The sequence below is a fragment of the Rhinichthys klamathensis genome, unplaced genomic scaffold (assembly GCF_029890125.1).
Source record: "Rhinichthys klamathensis goyatoka isolate OS25496 unplaced genomic scaffold, OSU_Roscu_1.1 h1tg000076l_1, whole genome shotgun sequence".
Lineage (NCBI taxonomy): Eukaryota > Metazoa > Chordata > Actinopteri > Cypriniformes > Leuciscidae > Rhinichthys > Rhinichthys klamathensis.
The window spans coordinates 2,210,564-2,230,127 of NW_026606618.1; positions in this window are offsets into that span (position 1 = coordinate 2,210,564).

The window sequence follows — 19,564 nt, forward strand, 5'->3', positions numbered from 1 at the left end:
AAATAGACACATTTTGATATTATAGCCTCAGCTCGCCTAGCCAACATTAGTGATGATATAGCCCAGCAAACATTGGTCCGACGGCAACGTCGTGTCCCTGGCCAAAAATAGTTGCGGCCAGGACGTCATAAATCGGTAAAAAAATGTAACACAGAACATTTCCTAAAAATGCATTCAGATACATTTGTACATGTCTACAGTTGCATGTATAATTGTTATTTTAACTTTTAGCTCGTGTAGTTATGTTTAGTGTATCGGGTGAGAGGACGTCACCTAGCTGGCGACGTCTTTTACGTGCATTTATAGTCCATCATGACCCTCTATGAAATCCTTGTTAAATATGCAAAAGCTGCGCTTAATCCTCGCATGGTTAATACTGCAATAATTAATGTAGTTGCCCATGAAGTTTTTAAGAGGTTGTGAAGAAGACGTCCACTGGCGTCCTTTACACGTCTAGTCAGGCTGTGAAAATACGTCCACTGGCGTCTTTTGCACGTCTAGTCTAGCAAGACAGAAAAAAATTATCAGGATATATAATTCTTTATAAAATACACGATTTATATACAAATGAATATATATTTACTTTATCTTGTTTTTATAAATTATAATCACAAAATGCACAGTATAGTCAAGTGATTGCAAAGCCACTGCATTTTAGTCATTATTTTAACCTGTTGTACCTGATGTAGTATTCGTTGTTATTTTTTTATGGAATGTATATAAATGTAAAACAGAAATATACCCGGTCACCATTTATGTCTGAGTTGGATGTAATTACCCAAACCCTCTGCCCAAACCATAAACTGTGCTGCCAAGATGTAGTAACAAAAGATCTCGCGATATTACAAAATCCTGCGATGGGATTATCTCGCGAGATGTTAACGCGTTCTCCCCATAGATTCTGGAACTTTGAACAAACACGAGGAGAGGAGGGAGTTGTGTCGATATTATTAAAAATCTACTGTTGGGTAAGTACATTTTGTATTAGATTAACGTGCTTGAGTTTTACTTGTGTGACATGAATGAACCGAAAGAAATTATGCCCACATTGTCAACTGAAATTTACTGAGTTTGGCTAAAATTAGCCAGTAGGCTAAAAGTAACTTTGAACGTATACAACAACGGTAACGTTATACCAAGTATATTGTTTAATGATACAGTCATTACTGTAACTAGTGATAACCAAATGAAGCTTTTGTGAAGCACTGAACCACTTGAGCCAATTTGTTCGAAAATGGGTTCATTACTCGAAGCTTCAGTTGCAGCGACCTCTCCTGGCGAAAAGCAAGGCTGCAGTCAAATTAATCAGTGAGCAGTATTGGAGAAACTACTTTAGTTCTGAAGCATCTTTGCTAAGATCACCCTTGGATTTTTAACTATATTTCCTTTGAAAACTCTTTGATGCACACGCTAATGCTGAGCATAATGTTCTATTTACAAATAAAAATTGATAAATGTATGTTTTGTGTTATTTAGGAGAGAATGCTGGGAAAATATGGCATAGGTTGGGTGTGCTTGTGTAACTATGGCAGGGGGTGATTTTTGGGATGGGGAACACTCAAAGATTTTTATTGAGGTACATTATTTTTTCAACAGTTTTTGGACTGAGTCGGTTTCTTTTTTTGCTCACAACCTCTCCAGACTTGGAAAACACTCGCTCACAAGGAACAGATGATGCTGGCGAACATAAATTTTTTTTTTCCAAGATTAAACAGATGAGGGTACACATTTTGATGGTTTTGTACATTGTACAATTGTACATTGTTTAGAGTGGTTATAAAGACTAAAAGGCGCTCAAAACTGTTTCAACCTATCACCTGTCAGAATCGAGACGCGCCGTTCCAGTGAATCACCTGATTGGACCGCAAACCAGTCAGATGATTCATTCAGGCAATGAAGCACTTGCTGCTTCGGACGTCATATATCACATGATTTTTTTCGCACCAAAGCAAACTTTGAAGCAGTGGTTCTCTAGGTTTGTAGTTCAGGGTTTCGAAGCACGTATCGAAGCTTCAGCGTCACACTGCCATCACTAACTGTAACTTATTAATGTAGCCTTTTGAGAGTTTCTTTCAGAAAGTAAATTATCTGAAATGGAATGAAATGTTTAGCTGGATTTTAACATGTATGTTTTCAGTAACTGCTTTAAAAATAAAAGCAGAACATATTTTATACAATAAAATAAAATGTATAAATGCATGTTGGTTACCTTTTTCTAATGTGTCATTCATGATTCATTCATCTTGTTCCATGTTTTTTTTTTAATTTAGCTGTAGACCATAAAAATATTTTGAAAATAAGTGCATATCATTTACCTCAAATTTTAATTTTATAATAATTTTATTTATTTAAATATATATATATTCTCTTCCCTTAGATGCTGTGAAGAGGTGGAGCCCAAATGCTACAGACTCTGAAATTGATGCAGCAATGGCAGAACACCTGAAACACGCTCCAGGAACAGCTGGTGGATACAAAAACTGAGCCAAACAATGTGTTTTTAAACGGATAGTTTCCCCAAAAATGAAAATTGTCATCATTTACTCAACCTCACGTTTCAAACCTGTATACCTTTCTTCATTGAATTTTCATTTTTGGGTGAACTATCCCTTTATATAATAATTCAGTATTTTGTAATTGGTATTTTAGTTTGGTTAACAAATGTTAAACATTGAAAACATATTAAGATACATTTTGGCTGTTCAAGATCAATAAAATGTGCTAAATCAGAACATGCTTCTTTTTTTCTTATGTCCACAAATAGTGTGTTCTTGTTTGTGATGTACACGTGATTAAAACGTTTTATTGACGGTCAGGTCTGACTAGACCAATTTTGGACCTTTTTAGAACCTTTGTCAAGATGTGTAAACTTCAAGACTTGATTGCCTTTCACGATGTTACACAATATGTGTGTTATATTTTTAAATGCAGGCTTATATACACTTAAATTATGCAGCAACACATTTAAACACACAAATGACGACGCATTTAGACGTCCAGGGACGCGCTGAAGAGACGTGGAATTCACGGCCAGATGACGTCAAAGACGTCGGTTCAACTTTCATTTTGGAACTATTTTTCAACCATGACGGGACGTGTCGGACGGACGTCTTTTCAACGGTCATTACACGTCCAAATGTTTGCTGGGAGCTCTTGCTTTTGTAAGACTGTTGTTCACCTCCCCTTGGGCAAATTAATCATGGTTTTGTGATTGATTACTGTTTGTATTACCATAGTTTTCCGACAAATATCGCAATGGTGTATAACATTGTATCTAAAAACGTATAACAAAACAAAACATAGGCCTACCACTCTGAAACGTCCTGTGAAATCCGTACTTGCAAAGTCCGTGCAGGAAATCTTTTCTGGGGTGCGTTTCCCAAAACATAGTTGCCAAGCTGTTAGCAACTTAGTTGGTTGGCAATGGGAAATTGCATTCTGTCACCGTTCTACTGCAATCTTGGCCCATTCCTCGCTTGAAAAAGCTTCCAGATCCCTGATAATGGTTGGTTTTCACGTAAACGCTGCTTTCTTCAAATTCCACCAAATATTTTTGATGACATTTAAATCTGAAGACTGTACAGGCCACTCAAGGACATTCTACGACTGATCCCTGAACCAAGCTTCATATGGTTGTATACTTTGGGATGGCTGTCCTGCAGGAAAGTCCATTGATCATCAAGCTTCAGTCTCTGCACCGAAAGCATCACCATCTTTGCCAAAATGGCTTAATACTTCAAAGAATTCATGATGTCCTTCATACAGTCAAACTGTCCACTTTTTGCAACAGCAAAGCACCTTTGGGACAGGTTTGGAACGACATGAGGGTGAGTAATTAATGACAGAATTTTCACTTTTGCGTGAATAACCCTTTAAGATAATATACAGATATAAAATAATTTCCACATATTTATTTATTTGGTGAGAAGGCGTGTTTAAACAGGATAATGTACAGTCAGTGCCAATGTTAGGGATGATGACTTTACATCACACGTCAACACTAGTCAGTCAGTCCTATCTCACCTTGTGTTTCAAGATGTCCCTATTCCTTTGTGTCCTTAATCCTAATATACTAATCCTATGCTTAACCTGATCTTGACCCTGAAACAAATCCTAATCCTATCCTTCTCTAATCTTAGAAACCAATTATTGCTGCTCAATTCATTATAATATGCTTGAGATGTAGCTATATTACATTATTGAGGTACTCATAGAAAGCAACCTCTGGACATCTTTGAAATGCCTAAATTCCACCAATTTAAAATGCCATAATTCACTTTAACCTATACACAAACCAACTCTCAACCTGGACTATGCCTTTTCTCTTTTTAAATATATGTGAAATTATTAATAATCGTTTTGATAGACGGTCTATCAAAATGATAAATAATAATTCACATACATTTAAATATCATAGACATGTATATAAATATCATAGACCACACCACATTATGTGTCTGTTCTTGACAAATCTCAGTCTTGAGGGTTTTGGCTCCATCTTGTGGACAAAGAAAACTGTGGTTAGAAATGGCCACCTTGCCTGAAACTATTATGATTATTAAATTATTATATGAATATATTCTTCATATATTAACCCGTTTAATCCCACCGGTCACAATTGTGACCGCAGCTTTTTTCTTATTTCTGGAAGCTCTAAAAATGTTTTTATTGACTTTGGGCAAGAAATTCAACTTTTAAATGACAAAATAGATTGTCTTGATTAAAATCAATTAATGTCATGTGACTAGTGTGAAAGGTCACATGACCAGATCAGTTCACTTTCTGCTTGCACATCTAGAAGAAGATGTCTTCCTCAGACTACTACAAAAAGTAGTATATAAAACATCTTAATTTACATATAGAACTATCATATTTTGTACATGTATTCTTTAAAGGGTCTACTACTGATATATTTTGAGAATTATACTCCTGCATATATATTTTGCTCGTAAGACTTGTAAATTTGTTTACGGTCACAATTGTGACCGGTAGTATAACACAGTGCTTCAATTGAAAACAGAGGTATTGGCTGGTATTGGCAGGTTTTGGCAATCCTACACTGAATGGATGGATGTGAGGGGGATGGATGATCTTGGCAAAAGAGAAGTGCTCACTAACACAGATTTAGACAGATTTGTGAAGAATATTTGAGAGAAATAGGCCTTTTGTGTACATAGAAAAGGTCTTAGATCTTTGAGTTCAGCTCATGAAAAATGGGGGCAAAAACAAAAGTATTGCGTTTATAATTTTGTTCAGTGTAGTGATGAGTGTCCCAGAAACGGTCAATGTGCTGGACCTTCTTGACGTACGTGACCCCCTTCCCCCCCACCCCCACCCCAAATTGAAAGTGACTGTGATAGTGATGGCTCAGATAGGGAGTACCAGGGTGAAACAGCCCATTTGCCAAGTAGACTATTGAATGGCGACGCAGAGGTGAATTATCTGGAGGATTGGGCAGATGTTCATGAGAACCAAATGGTGTGCCCCACACATGACCACAAACAACCCTTTCTACAACGTACGGCCCATCTTCAGTGCACTGAATGAGTGAACACACATCTTCCTGAAATTGGCCTAGGACAGGGCCCAAGTGTAGTCATGGTCTAGCCCATACGGGTCTAGCCGAACAAGCAGAAGTTCCTCCAGGGTGTAACTTTGTACATGACAACCTTTTCACCTCACTAAGCCTTCTTCACGAAATGACAAAACGAGATATTGGATGTCTTGGAATGAATTGTGTCAATAGGTCTAATTGAAGAATTTGAATGAATTCTGACTATGTTGTTTCCCACCGGTCACTATTGTGACCGAGTATAAAACCTAATATTTCACTAACTTAACCAACATAAAATCAAAAAAGGCATAATGTTTGAGTGTTAGGGAGGTCTAAGGAGTAAAATGCATGTACTCAAGTTGCAAGAAAAAATTTGGGATTAAACGGGTTAAGAATCATCTCTTGTGTTTTCTCTGCTATATTTCTGACGTAATAATTTTATTGATTGTATGTTTAATTGTATGTCTTTAATTGTAACAGTTCATATTCAACCAGGAGTTGGGATGAATGTTTCACTCTTTGCTTTTGTTAACAGAAAAAAAACTTTGTGCCTCTATTATTTCAAGTAGGCCTATTGAGAAGTCGGCACTCGTTAGTCGAGAACGAATTCCAACTTGAACGCCCAATGTAGGCCAATGCATTTTCCAAGATCAAGCAAACAAACAAACAACATTTAATTTATTTATGCATCCTCTGGGAAAAAAAATGCGAATCCAATACATGCAAAATGATATTTTAAAAACAGTAAGTGCATGAACCGATACTTGGAATATTTCAGAACTACATCATAGATATAATTTCTTAATAATGAATGAAATAATTTAGCCTATTAGTAGGCTATTAGTACGCTTGGATAAAACAGACGAGTTTTGTGGTTACATGGCTGTGTGATTATGAAGAATCATATCACACTGGTGAATCGTGGTGAATGGGGATTTTTAGGATTCTGACACCCCCTGTTGACCATCGAGGTCATTACGCTCAAATCCTGAAAGTGACGAAGGTAAAGCCTTAAACCTGGAACACAAAAGATAAGACATTTCTAATAGTAATACAAATATAAAATATGTTAAACCCATTCTTTCAACAGAAATTTTATTTCTTTAAAATTATGAAAAAATAGGATATCCGTATATAATAGGTGTCCACTGTTCAATGTACAAAGTATGTGTTTAAAAAGTACAGAAATCATTTAAGATGCGGTTGTATTTATTTTGACCACTAGGGGGAAACAGAACTCCATGATCTACTCAATGTTACATTCAATATAAAAACTGTCAAGACCATTTCTTTCTTTCTTTCTTTCTTTCTTTCTTTCTTTCTTTCTTTCTTTCTTTCTTTCTTTCTTTCTTTCTTTCTTTCTTTCTTTCTTTCTTTCTTTCTTTCTTTCTTTCTTTCTTTCTTTCCTATATAAATATGCAATATGTGTATATTTATTTAATTTATTTTAATTTCCATATTTAAAAAACATCACATGACAATACTTATATAGTATGGGTTTCCATGTTTTACGGGGACTTTCCATAGAAATATTGATTTTTACACTGTAGAAACAGTATATTCTATCCTCCAACCCTAAACACAACCCTCATATAGCCCCCCCCCCCCCCCCCCCCCCCCCCACACACACACACACAATTTACCCTCCACACATACACATTCAGAACAAAGAATCAGAACATTGAAATATAAATGTCATTTGTGTCTTCCGGCAAATATGAGTGTTAGTGTGTGAGTGTGTGTCCCGAGGGTAACGTCACAGAAAATCTGAGAGTGCCTTTACATTCTAGTGCCATAGAAACAAACACATAAACTCATTGTCTCTTAAGCTTTCTTTATAATATCAATAGTGCTCTGTTTATGTTGAAATAAAAGATACACAGGAGTAAATCACAGTAAGGTAGATGCACATGGAGCATCTTAATATTTCATTCAAAAGACAATCAATAATTCAGAGAGCTAAAAGCAAAGCGGACACCCAAAAAGCAGACATGACAAGCAAAGCTGAGGTTAAAGGTCCCTGTCACAGAAACTAGCCTGGGATCAGACTCACTATTAAATGACCTTCTTTGAACATTAAAAAGTATGATTCAAACCAGTCATGAACATAAACCAGTCACATAAACAATAAATGACTGTACAAACACTGAATTGTCGCTTTAATTTTCAACCTCTCAAACTCTCTCATACTGCCTGGGCTTTCATCCTGAAAATAGCTTTTAAAATTACAGGCCTCACAATTGTTGTAAGACCAAAACAATTATGAAAGTCTAAAGAATCGACTAATTAAAAGGTAATTTCGTCTCATCAGATCACAACCGCACCCCCTCCCCCCTCCCCTGTCTGCAGTTGGGGTGGCCCATCAAGGCCTGACATTTAAATGGGCCGATGTTGAACACATGCGGAATGATGGGACTGAATCAGATGGAGCTCCCGCTGGGATGATTAGTGTGTGGCTACTCAGACACATTGCTTTCTCTCAATCAGAGCGAAGCGTCTTCATTTACATGCGCTGGCTGCTGTCATTAGTGCTTATGCAAAGGAGGAGACTGATTCTGGGGCCGGCTCACCTGCAGCATCAAAGACACGCTCGGCCTGGATGTAAACACACACACACACACACACACATGCACGCACACACACACACACTTACATGTGTATGAACAGTTGTGCTCATAAATTCACACACCCCTTGAAGTATTTTTTTAATTATAAACAGAATATTTATTTTTATTTATTACTAGGCTATACTAGTATTATGATATTATTTTAAATTTATTTAAAATTAAAATAACATTAATTTTAAGACTTGATAAAATGTTTTATATTACATTTTATTATTGTTTTTTAATTATTAAAATGCATTTTTAATGTTTTAAACATTTTTCAGAGATAAAATCTTTAAAAAAAATAAAATAAAAAATACTCTGATCAAGAATTTCAGATCTCAAAGATGTCTTAAACTGCTCAGATTTTTTTAATATAAAAACACATTTCTCATCGAATTAATCCAAAAATAAATGATCTGAGCTTTGATATATAACCTACGATTTACAGCTTTTTTTGACAATTTACAGCTTTATAGCTTTCATAGCTCATTCTTACTGTAAACAAATATCTCATTTGTGTTTTATATACTGTACAACTTAAAAAGCAAAATGCCAAAGTTGACACCTCAATAAAATACAACTTAGGAGTCAAAGAGCAACATTTGAGCAATAAAACATATAGTAGTTTTAAAATGGATGTAGCGCTCAACTATTGGAGTGGAAGATAATGCAAATATCACGTGGTGTTTTTTGCCAGTAATGTCCAGTATGGTTTCTCGGCTTGACTCTTCAAATGTAGCTTGCACGTGTGTTTGTGTGAGTGTGTATGTGTCCTCTTCATTTCCCCCAGGGTTCCTGGTCACCTCCTCAGCAAACAGACGACTTTGCCATGCTGTGGCCAAACCACCTTCTGCAGACCATCAGTGGCCATCACACCCCAGGACACACACCCCTGAGTGGACGGTCCCAGCTGCTGTCGATGCCCCGCAGTGACCACTTCACACAAAACCTCACGTCTACACACACACACACACACACATGCAGAAACACAAGGTCGTGTCAATGCGGGCCCGCCCGCCTTTCCTGCCGGGACATGGTGACGTATCCTATACGATGCATTGAGATAGACTGAGGAGATCAGTCTCATGTCTGTGTTCAGTCTAGAACAAAGGGCTAACGTGACCCACAAATACATCATGAAAATGAATGTTTTAATGCTTTTATTTTATGTTCTCTTTTGCTACATTTTAATGTTACAAACTTGTGAGCTAGCGTTGTCTACAGAGTTGCAGTTCTGTAGATTTTAAGACTCATTCTCTCAATTTTGTCTCTGTCAATTTCAACTTCAAAGTAAGAAAAAAAGAGAATTAAAACAAGTGTAACCCGGGCAACGTTGGCTACCAATGAAGAGTTTTGATGTTGATCCAAGCCCGTAAGACTTTCGTTCATCTTCGGAACACAAATTAAAATATTTTTTATTAAATCTGAGAGCTGGATCACTCCTCCTTAGGCTTCTAAGGGATCGAAACTTGCCGGCCCAGAAAAGTTAAAGACATCGTTAAAATAGTCCAATTGACTAGTGCCTCTATCTTTAAGTTTATCAAGCGACGAGAATACTTTTTGTGCGCAAAAAACAAACAAAAATAACGACTTTATTCAACTATTCATTTCCTTCTCTGTGGGCCTCGAGATAGTTCACGTAGTGTAACTGCGCAGCGCTTCTAGGTTGTACGTCACACGCATCACACACATGACCAGCATCGGCCAATAGTGAGCTTACGTTTGACGTACAACACAGAAGCTTTGCGCAGTTACACTACGTGAAATCTCACGGCCCACAGAGAAGGAAATGAATAGTTGAATAAAGTCGTTATTTTTGTTTGTTTTTTTGCGCACAAAAAGTATTCTCGTCGCTTGATAAACTTAAAGATAGAGCCACTAGTCACTTGGACTATTTATTTTAACAATGTCTTTAACTTTTCTGGGCCATCAAGTTTCGATCCCTTAGAAGCCTATGGAGGAGTGATCCAGCGCTCAGATTTAATCAAAATATCTTAATTTGTGTTTCGAAGATGAACGAAAGTCTTACGGGGTTGGAACAACATGAGGGTGAGTAATTACTGACAGAATGTTCATTTTGGAGTGAACTATCCCTTTAAAAGTAGAAGAAAAAGAGTGTTCTAGATGGAAAAGAGATTTACCCAATCACACATCGTGCTGTAGTGACTGACACCTCTGTGAGCCAACGGTAGCAGCACATTGATAAAGCCCGCCCACAGGTCGCGCGGGCGCGGTCTTCAGCAGTGAGCAGATGAGAGAGTGAGATGAGAGCCGATTAGACGAAACGGCAGCGAGTATTTCTTCAGAAACTCCTTGCGCTAAAAAAATAATCTTGTACAATACTAAGTGCATCTGGAAAGTTGGACTTTGGATACATTATCCTGAAAAGTTGTCGCCGAAAAGAGAGAAGAGTGAATTGAAGATCGGAGGAGAGTAGATGGAACGGATTTCGGATTGAATCGATGTGAATGATCTTTCTTTTATGAGATTATATATCACTTTGGTGAGTGAAAATTCAGCTATTAATCCGTATCATGTAAAAGACATGCCAACATTTATGAAATGATTCAGTAAGAGATGAGTTATTCTGAATTGAATAGCACCAGTGAATGTCTAATAATAGAAGAGAATTGGCACTCTGTGGTTACTTCCGGTTTCTGGACTGGCTGCAGTTACACGTCTCTGTCCATGCGGGGGCGGTCGTAGTTGAGTGTAGAATGAATGGGAGTCTACTTTTCTCAGGATGTAATTTTTTTGTCAAGTAATTTGAAAGTTGCATTCAAAAGGGGGGGCTAAGATAATACACTCAGCTGAAAAATGCATTTTTAAGTTCACTTATCTGTTCTAAAAATCCATTAAAAAAATTGATGACATAACATGTTTTCATACTGCCTGAGGTGCTGCTTTATGGCAATTCACTTCAGCTCTTATATAACAATATGAAAATAAAAGTGCCCGCAGGAAAATATAAATACAGTACACAAAAATTAACTTCGACAGAAAGCCCTCCTTAAGATAATGTTTCTGATTCTGCTTTAGTTTCAGGTGCCATCAAACGGGGTCTCTGGTTGTAATCAGTCGCAAATCCGTCTTGCAGAATGCTAGCGTGTTCCGGCCAACAACGGCCCAACCTGTAAGAAATCGAAAGGACATAAGTACTCATTCATTCGACTTTTGGCCTATAATCTATATTGAACTTGCGGAATCAACAGTAAAATCTACGTTGATTCAACGACAAGCAGGAGAAAGAGATACATTTAGCCGTTTAGCTCCATAGACTCCCATTCAGTCTGCACTCGCCCGCGATCACCTCCAGTGGAAATCTAATGGAACTGCAACCAAGATGATACAATGGGGCTTATAGGAAGTGCCAAGGCTTTCCCTAGACGGGCTCTGATAGCATGTGGGCTAAAGCTACCACATGTATAAAAAAAAATAAAAAAAGGGAAAAATAAATGCTAATTGTGTTCTAAAATAAGTGCGATTGATTTATAAGAGTTGATGAGCTTAATAACTGTCGAGAAGTTAAAGGAGAACTCCGGCGCAAAATGAACCTTTGGTCTAATAAAACATTGGTACCTTGTCAACCGTTCTCTGAGATTTGTTTTCATGATAATCGAACGTAAAGAGTTTTATCTCTAAAAACTGTTTAGCGTATAACGCTAGTAATGGGGGCATTTAATGAGTAAAAAGAAATCGCTAGTTAATACCACTAACAAGGTTCAAAATAGCCCCACACTAACACAGTAACATAATGAGGGTCCCTACATGCAAAACGAAGCATTGAGAACTTTGTAAGTGTACAGACCATTTAATAAGAAGATATTTTATAAGACAGTCCACTTCGTGTATACAGACAGGAGCCATCTTTGGAAAACAGTCTCGACTAGTCAAACCACGAACGACGTGCTAAGTGAGCTGAACTGTATGAAGTTCAGTGAACTTCTGAACTGTATGAATGGCGTTCGTGGTTTGATTAGTCGAGACTGTTTTCCAAAGATGGCTCCTGTCTGAATACACGAAGTGGACTGTCTTTATAAAATATCTTCTTATTAAACGGTCTGTACACTTACAAAGTTCTCAATGCTTCGTTTTGCATGTAGGGACCCTCATTATGTTACTGTGTTAGTGTGGGGCTATTTTGAGTCTTTTTAGTGGTATAAACTAGCGATTTCTTTTTACTTAATAGATGCCCCCATTACTAGCGTTATACGCTAAACAGTTTTTAGAGATAAAACTCTTTACATTCGATTATCATGAAAACAAATCTCAGAGAACGGTTGACTAGGTACCAATGTTTTATTAGACCAAACAAAGGTTCATTTTGTGCCGGAGTTCTCTTTTAAGTTGATGTGTTATTTGAGAAATGTATATGATTGTTACGAAAAATGTTTGAATCAGATACTGATTGTTGTGTTGCCTTGTCTTTCGCAAGGCTGGGTTTTTTTGTGTTATGTTTCTATCTATGTGAACGTGATTCCCTGTGAGAGTTTCCTGCTTTGTGCCAAATATGATCTCCTGGAGAGGAATCGTCTGATTGACCGATATGGTTGTGTGTGCACAAATGGCGAGCTGGCTGCCACCGGACCGTTTCCGCTTTGATCTGTGCTTTGAGACCATCGAATGGTAGGACAGTTCTGATTTTCCTTGTTTTTTTGGATGCGAAAGACACTACTTCTTCGAATTTATTTGATTTTTGCCTTTAAAAAGGAGAGACTTTATTTTTTGGAACTTAAATTGATCGAAAGAGAGTCACACGACGCTTTGAACTGAGACATTTGATTCGCAAAGTCTTTTCAATTGAATCAAATTCGTTGGATTCAGTAATTCCAATTCATAGCTGGATATACTGTTTGTTTTGGGAAAAAAGTGAATTGTTGGAAGAAATTCTGAATCTTAATCTGTGTTGGGTCGAATTGAATGTATATTTACATTTAATTTTTGTACATTTGGGTTTTTGAATGTAATGTTTTATTGTGATTTGCTTTGATCAGAGTGAAAGAGACAGACACAGTGTTGGGTTTAGAGTTTACTTTAGTTTATTCACACTGAATGAAGTGTGACGCTTCATTGAATTGAAGCTGTTGAGTATTGAATCTTTCAGCCTAGAAGAAAAGAATAGAAGAGTGATGACAGTGTTTCTTTTATTTACTGACTGTTATTGATTGATTGTTCATATGTGATTCATTTTAATTGAAACAAAATACAAAGAGAGCAAAATTGTCAACTATTCACTCACCTCCATTCGTCATTTCCTCTCTCCAGAAGACGTTCCTTACTTCTGATCACATTGGCCCATATTGAATATTATTGCTAGGTGTAGCATATCAGTTACGTGGTGCGCTACACAAGCTTTTTCAATTTAAGAGGCCATATTTTTTTATCGTATGTTCTCATGCTACGCAGATATGTACATTTGTCCTTTTTCTGTAAAGATTTTGAACTTCATATATTTTATTTAACAAATATTTTATTTAAATGAAAAAAATAATTTATATCTACATACTTAAATACTTTATATTTATTAAATGCTTCAAAATGTATATATTTAATATTTATATTTTAAAGCTGCAGTCCGTAGCTTTTTTGGGTTAAAAATGATCCAAAATAAATTTTTGAGCAAATACATAACCAGCCAGTGTTCAAAACTATCTGCTTGCCGTAGCTCGATTCAATACGGTAAGCTTGTAATAATGTTTTTAATTCCAGTGGTACTGGTGGATTTCCGCGGGAGATTCGAGCATGTCTTTGCGTCATTACGTCACAACTGTACACATAAAGGAGGAGTCTCGGCTAGTAGGCTATATTGCGTGTGAGGATGCTGGAGGTGGAGATTTATAGCCTTTTCTCACAGCACTTGATATAATTAAACTTAGCAATTTGATGGTGGATCGACAATCACCAGTGACAACTGGAGACTCACCCGCTGTAAAATGCAAAAGACTTCGAAGTGGCTACAGAAAAAAAGAGACTGCAACCGGGCCCACGCGAAAACAAGGATAATATCAGAAGGGCATCAAATGTAGTCACGCATTGCTGATGTTTAACATTAAAAATTTGAGAACAAAGTATAATTTGCACGGTTTTACGTGATATGATAAGTGATTGTTAGGTTAAATCAGCGTGATTTACTGCAATGATTTTTTTCCCCTTAGTTTGTCAGACCCAGAACAAAAGTGGATGTTACTTACTTGTTCAGATGACATTTTTCGGTGAAAATTCATGTTGGTCATACTTCCAAAAAGAATAATCTGTGATTCTGAATGACAGTATCCACACCGGCGCGGTGATTGACAGCTGCACACTCTTCTCAAACATTGGATTCATCCGCGTCGTGTCGAGGCACAACTCACGTAAAGTTGATAATTCCTGCGAATAACTGCAATTGCAGATTTCGAACAGAGATGGCGACAAAGAGGAAAAACTGCGGACTGCAGCTTTAAATATAATATTTATTATCTATATTGTATTATATATATATATATATATATATATGTGTAAATATTTTAATCAATCATTTCAATTTTAATTTAAATATTTATATTTTACATTTTTAATTTACATAAAACATTTAATAAAATACATTATTTAAATAAAACGCAAAAATACTTATTAAAAACAATTAAATGAATTCTGTTGCAAAACCACAGCCTTATAAAATGTTTATCTTGAATGCTCTGAAAGTCAAATGCATGTTTTTGCTTGTGAATTTATGGCCAGAAAGAGATTTTGTGTGAGCTGCAAATTATACACTGTATTTTATTTCTATCCATAATTCTGAGCAGAGATTTGGGATAGTAATCCACATGACTAAAAGTTTATAGGCCTTGCATATTGTGGACATAACTGGAATTACAATACTAAAACATCAACAAAAAAAGCATTTCTTTGAGGTATACGTCGGTTTCTTAGTCTCTCCCACATACACACATTTCAAAATCTGAGTGTGTGTGTGATCTCTCTTTCAAGTGTAAAAACTCTTGTCTGTTCGAATTACTTTTGCCACCTCCTCTCTACTGTAGCTAATTACTGTACAAACAGCCTACAGGGTCCAAACACTCACACACAAACACACACTTTCGCAAACACGTACACGGTGTGCAAGTCTATCTGCAAATATCATGTGACAGGGCAGTGTCCCATCACCTGAGGTCAGAGAGGCCGCGGACCTGCCGCATGGCTGGACACCACCAGAGACGGACAAATCGGCAACAGATTGTTCCTGACACAAGTCATACGGCAACCTGACAGGACACACAGAGCCGGGGCTGTTGGGTTCCTGTAACCACTGCGCATCAGGGGTGACACGTCTGGTGCGAACGAGAGCTTCGCTAAAGGAGCCACCGCACGTAATGGACAGAAAGAACGGATGGATGAGTGCATATTGAGAAGAATGGATGAATGGAAGGTGTCCAAATGCTTCAAGGCTATTTTCAGAGGTTTGAAATGCCACAGCTGCAGAAATGTTCACCAAACCTCGCTAAAATCAATAGAATGCCATAGAAGGTTGTCTTAGAAGTTGTAGTTCTTATTTTTTTTCTTAAAAAAAAAGTTCTCAATTTGAACAATATTCAACATCTAAATGTAAGATAAAGGTTGCATTATGTGGGGCAAGATGTCACTATGGAACAGCCTATTAAAGAGTTTTTTCTCTCTCTTTCTTAGCGTTTTCCCCGCTCATTTGCAGGGTCCGCTTCCCACACACACATGATTTGGCACAGGTTTTTACGTCGGATGCCCTTCCTGTCACAACCCAGCACTGAGAGCACTGGGACACGGTCACCGTGATTTTGCCAAGGTAGACATGGTCCTGGATCAACATTCCTGTCCCAAAATGTAGTCCTTACCCAATCCCTACCCCTAAACCTAACCCTACCCATAACTTTTCCCTAAAATCAGAGGGCAATGAAAGGTGAATAACACTGATGTTTAAGTACTTCACCCTGGTTCTAAGCCTAAACTTGACATAAACTGTAAACTTGTCCCTCAAATTTGATTGGTTGATTGGAAAGTTGATCCAGGATCAACAAAGATGTGAATGTGTGACAGAAATTGGCTATCAGAAATTATGTAAAAATATAAAATTTCAATAGACATGTATAAAACAGTTATTGGCAAAAAACACCATATGACAGTTACATTATCTTCCATTTCAATAGTTAAGCGCTTTATCGACCTTCATTTTAAAAACTATTTTAAAACAACTGACAACTTTCCCCAAAATGCGAACAGAGTGTTTGAAATCGACAATCGCCACAGGGAACATGAAAACAAAAAACAATTACAAACACAAAATAATTTATTAGCTAGTTAAAATTGCAAAACATTGTTTTGGCTAACCTATAAATTCTATACAAAATTTGTTTAGAATATGCAACAACTTGCCCCAACTTAAAGGGGGTTGTTTACTGCTTTTTTTCTTTGCATGATTGTGTTTAAGGGGTGCAATATAACATGTCTTCGTGTTTTTTTGTTTTTTTTTAAGCCTTATTTTTCATACATTTTACCTTTATTTTAAGCCGCTTTCTCCTCTGTCATTTGAACGACCGGTTGACTTCCTGATTCTATGAAACCACTCCCTCAGAAACGGGCAATGGGCTCAGATTGGTTAGTTGGGCCGGTGTGTTGTAATTGGCTAAACTGCGTAGTGCACGTTGTCCGTAAACTTCACACCCATTCCCTTTACGGGCGAAAGTTGCATGTGCTCCGGTCAAATGTAAATAATGGTGTCAATACTGCCGTATCAGTTTGAGCCAGAATCAGACCCAGAAAGCGGCAATGAAGAGAGTCAAGCAGAACCTCCCCAAACACGGTTCTTACAAAACGTTTCTGAATGGTACATTTTTTTTATTATTATTCTATTCTATTCTACTATTATTATATAAGAATTTCACTAAAGCCAGCGCTGGCATTTGTTTACGTCCTTGATAAAACTAAAACATTACGTCTGAAATTATACATGCAAATACATTTTAAAATTATTAAGTCTTACTTACAGGTTGTGGCCCAACAACTGCTGCCTCTGGTTTTAAAGTTGGAACTGCTTCATGTTTTAGTAACAGTTTCTTGTTGAATCCGGCATTGAACTTGTGGAGATTCTGGAATTCAGAGAGCTAAATTACGATTGTAATTTTCAGGAAAATAATCAAACATAAATTTTAGCCATTGTTGACGAACTACCGTGGTACCGTGGGAAGCCTGAACACAGAAGACCTGACAGCTGGGTGAAAATAACACACTTTTTGCATATTACGGAGGGAGGGTTGATGTAAATGTATGGGTTAGTTACGTATAAAACCCGGGAAGTATCTCGTTGTAGTCCCATTCGAGTCGTTTTTGTAGACATTAAACTTCCTGATTTTTAAAAGACGATATCTCTGCTTACATTGAACTTTCACTGCAGCAACTTTGCAGATACTGTTCATGTACCAACAGCAACATAACACACTATTTAAAATGAAAAAAGTGAAATCGCAATCAACCACCCCTTTAAATGCTTTAAATGCTTTGAAAGTGTTTGGACAATAAAAGCGCTAAAACATATTTGTGCAAAAATGGGTATGACCAATTTCTTACAACATTCGAGATAATGGTTTCCCTCACAATGGGCTGAAATCAACATCCTATCCTTTTGAATCTGAGGCCAATATAACATCTAATCAATCATAAGTAATCATCATGTACAGTAAAAAGGCGAAGATTTAAAAGGGAACATTTCAAAATGAAAATCTTAAAGCATTATACAGAATGTGACAGAGTTTTGCCTGCACAAAAGTTATATATAATGAGCCACATCGGTAAGCAATCTCATCAGAGATGAGTAATAATTAACCAAGCCAGAATGGTGGGCATAACACGCTGGTGCTAGGGTGACAGTTAAAGCCGTGCCCGCTTTTGTGAGCATCAGGAGAAGGGCAGCGCTCTAATGGGGGTCACCGAGTCTCCAAAGCAACATAAGTCATGGCCAACACAATCTCCTGTTGTTTACCTAGCGGCTGAGCTCCGCTCTTGAGAGCTTAATGCAATGCTAATGTGCTACTGCTGGCAAGTTAATTACAGTGCACACAAAACAAAATAGCACTAGAAAGTTTTTTTTTTTTAGTTGCTCGTCTCTCTCTTTCCCTACTTGGATCTGACATGGTCAACACAACACCCACCAGTGCGCAGGGTCTTTAAGAGCTGTGTTAATGAAAAACACATTAGAGCTGGATAATTCAAACGCACGTCGGAGACAATGCAGTCCACCGGGAGAATTACTAAAAGAGTTTATGCAAAATGCAGAACGCATGTTGGGGGGTTCAACATTTTCTTTTCTTTTTTGTTTCCGCTGGGACAACAATGGATTTAAATCAATGTTTTGGAATGTTTTGAGTCGACTGTTACAGGCGTACTGTAATTTCCCACCAATTTATGTGATTCCTTTTGCGGTTCCATCGTTAGAAGGAGAACAATGAGTGATTAAAGTAGATGACAAAACATAATTTCACAATTTAGATAACAAAGCCTGTTTCATAGAGGTTTTTGTGTTTTTAACTTAAGTATGGCTGTATTATTGCAGTAAAAAAAACCCTGTGTCTTTAAGTATTTACACAGAATTATTAAACCGCAAGCCTTTATTCTTTGAGCCATGATTATGCCTTCAAGAATGAAATGAATATGAGCTGAGAATAAACCTTTGAGGGACAGTTTAATGATGACTTATAATTATCTAGACAGCTCTATTATAACCAATAGCGTATATGAATATTGTGCAGAAACGAGGCAGTGTTGCTGTTGCTATTAACGCCTGAATAAGTAAATCACTTGGAAAAGTCATAAGAACGACTATTTTGAGGTCATAAATAGGCTTGATCAATTAACAGTTTCTGTAATGCATTTCAGACAGGTATATTGTTGTGGATATAAATAAAAAAACAGGTCACACTTTAGATTAGGGTCCAATTCTCACTAGTAACTATTATATGACTTTTGCCTCAATAAACTCCTACTGCTTATTAATAGTTAGTAAGGTAGTTGTTATGTTTAGGTATTGGTATAGGATTAAGGGGTGTAGAATATGATCATGCAGAATAAGGCATTAATATGTGCTTTATAAGTACTAATAAACAGCCAATATCCTAGTAACATAAATGCTAATAAGCAACTAGTTAATATAGCGAGAATTGTACCCTAAACTCAAGTGTTACCAAAAACATTGTTAAGAGCCACACAGAAGTATAAAATGGCAGAATTGAAGAGAAGAATCACATTGGCCTTCTGTATCAGCATTTCAATGACTGCACAATATCAAGAAGTCATAATTGAGATATATAAAGTCATAACCATGAAATATGAAAATCTTATTTGAGATTTGAAGTTGCAATGCAAAGTCACTATTACATGAAATAAAGTCACAAATGTG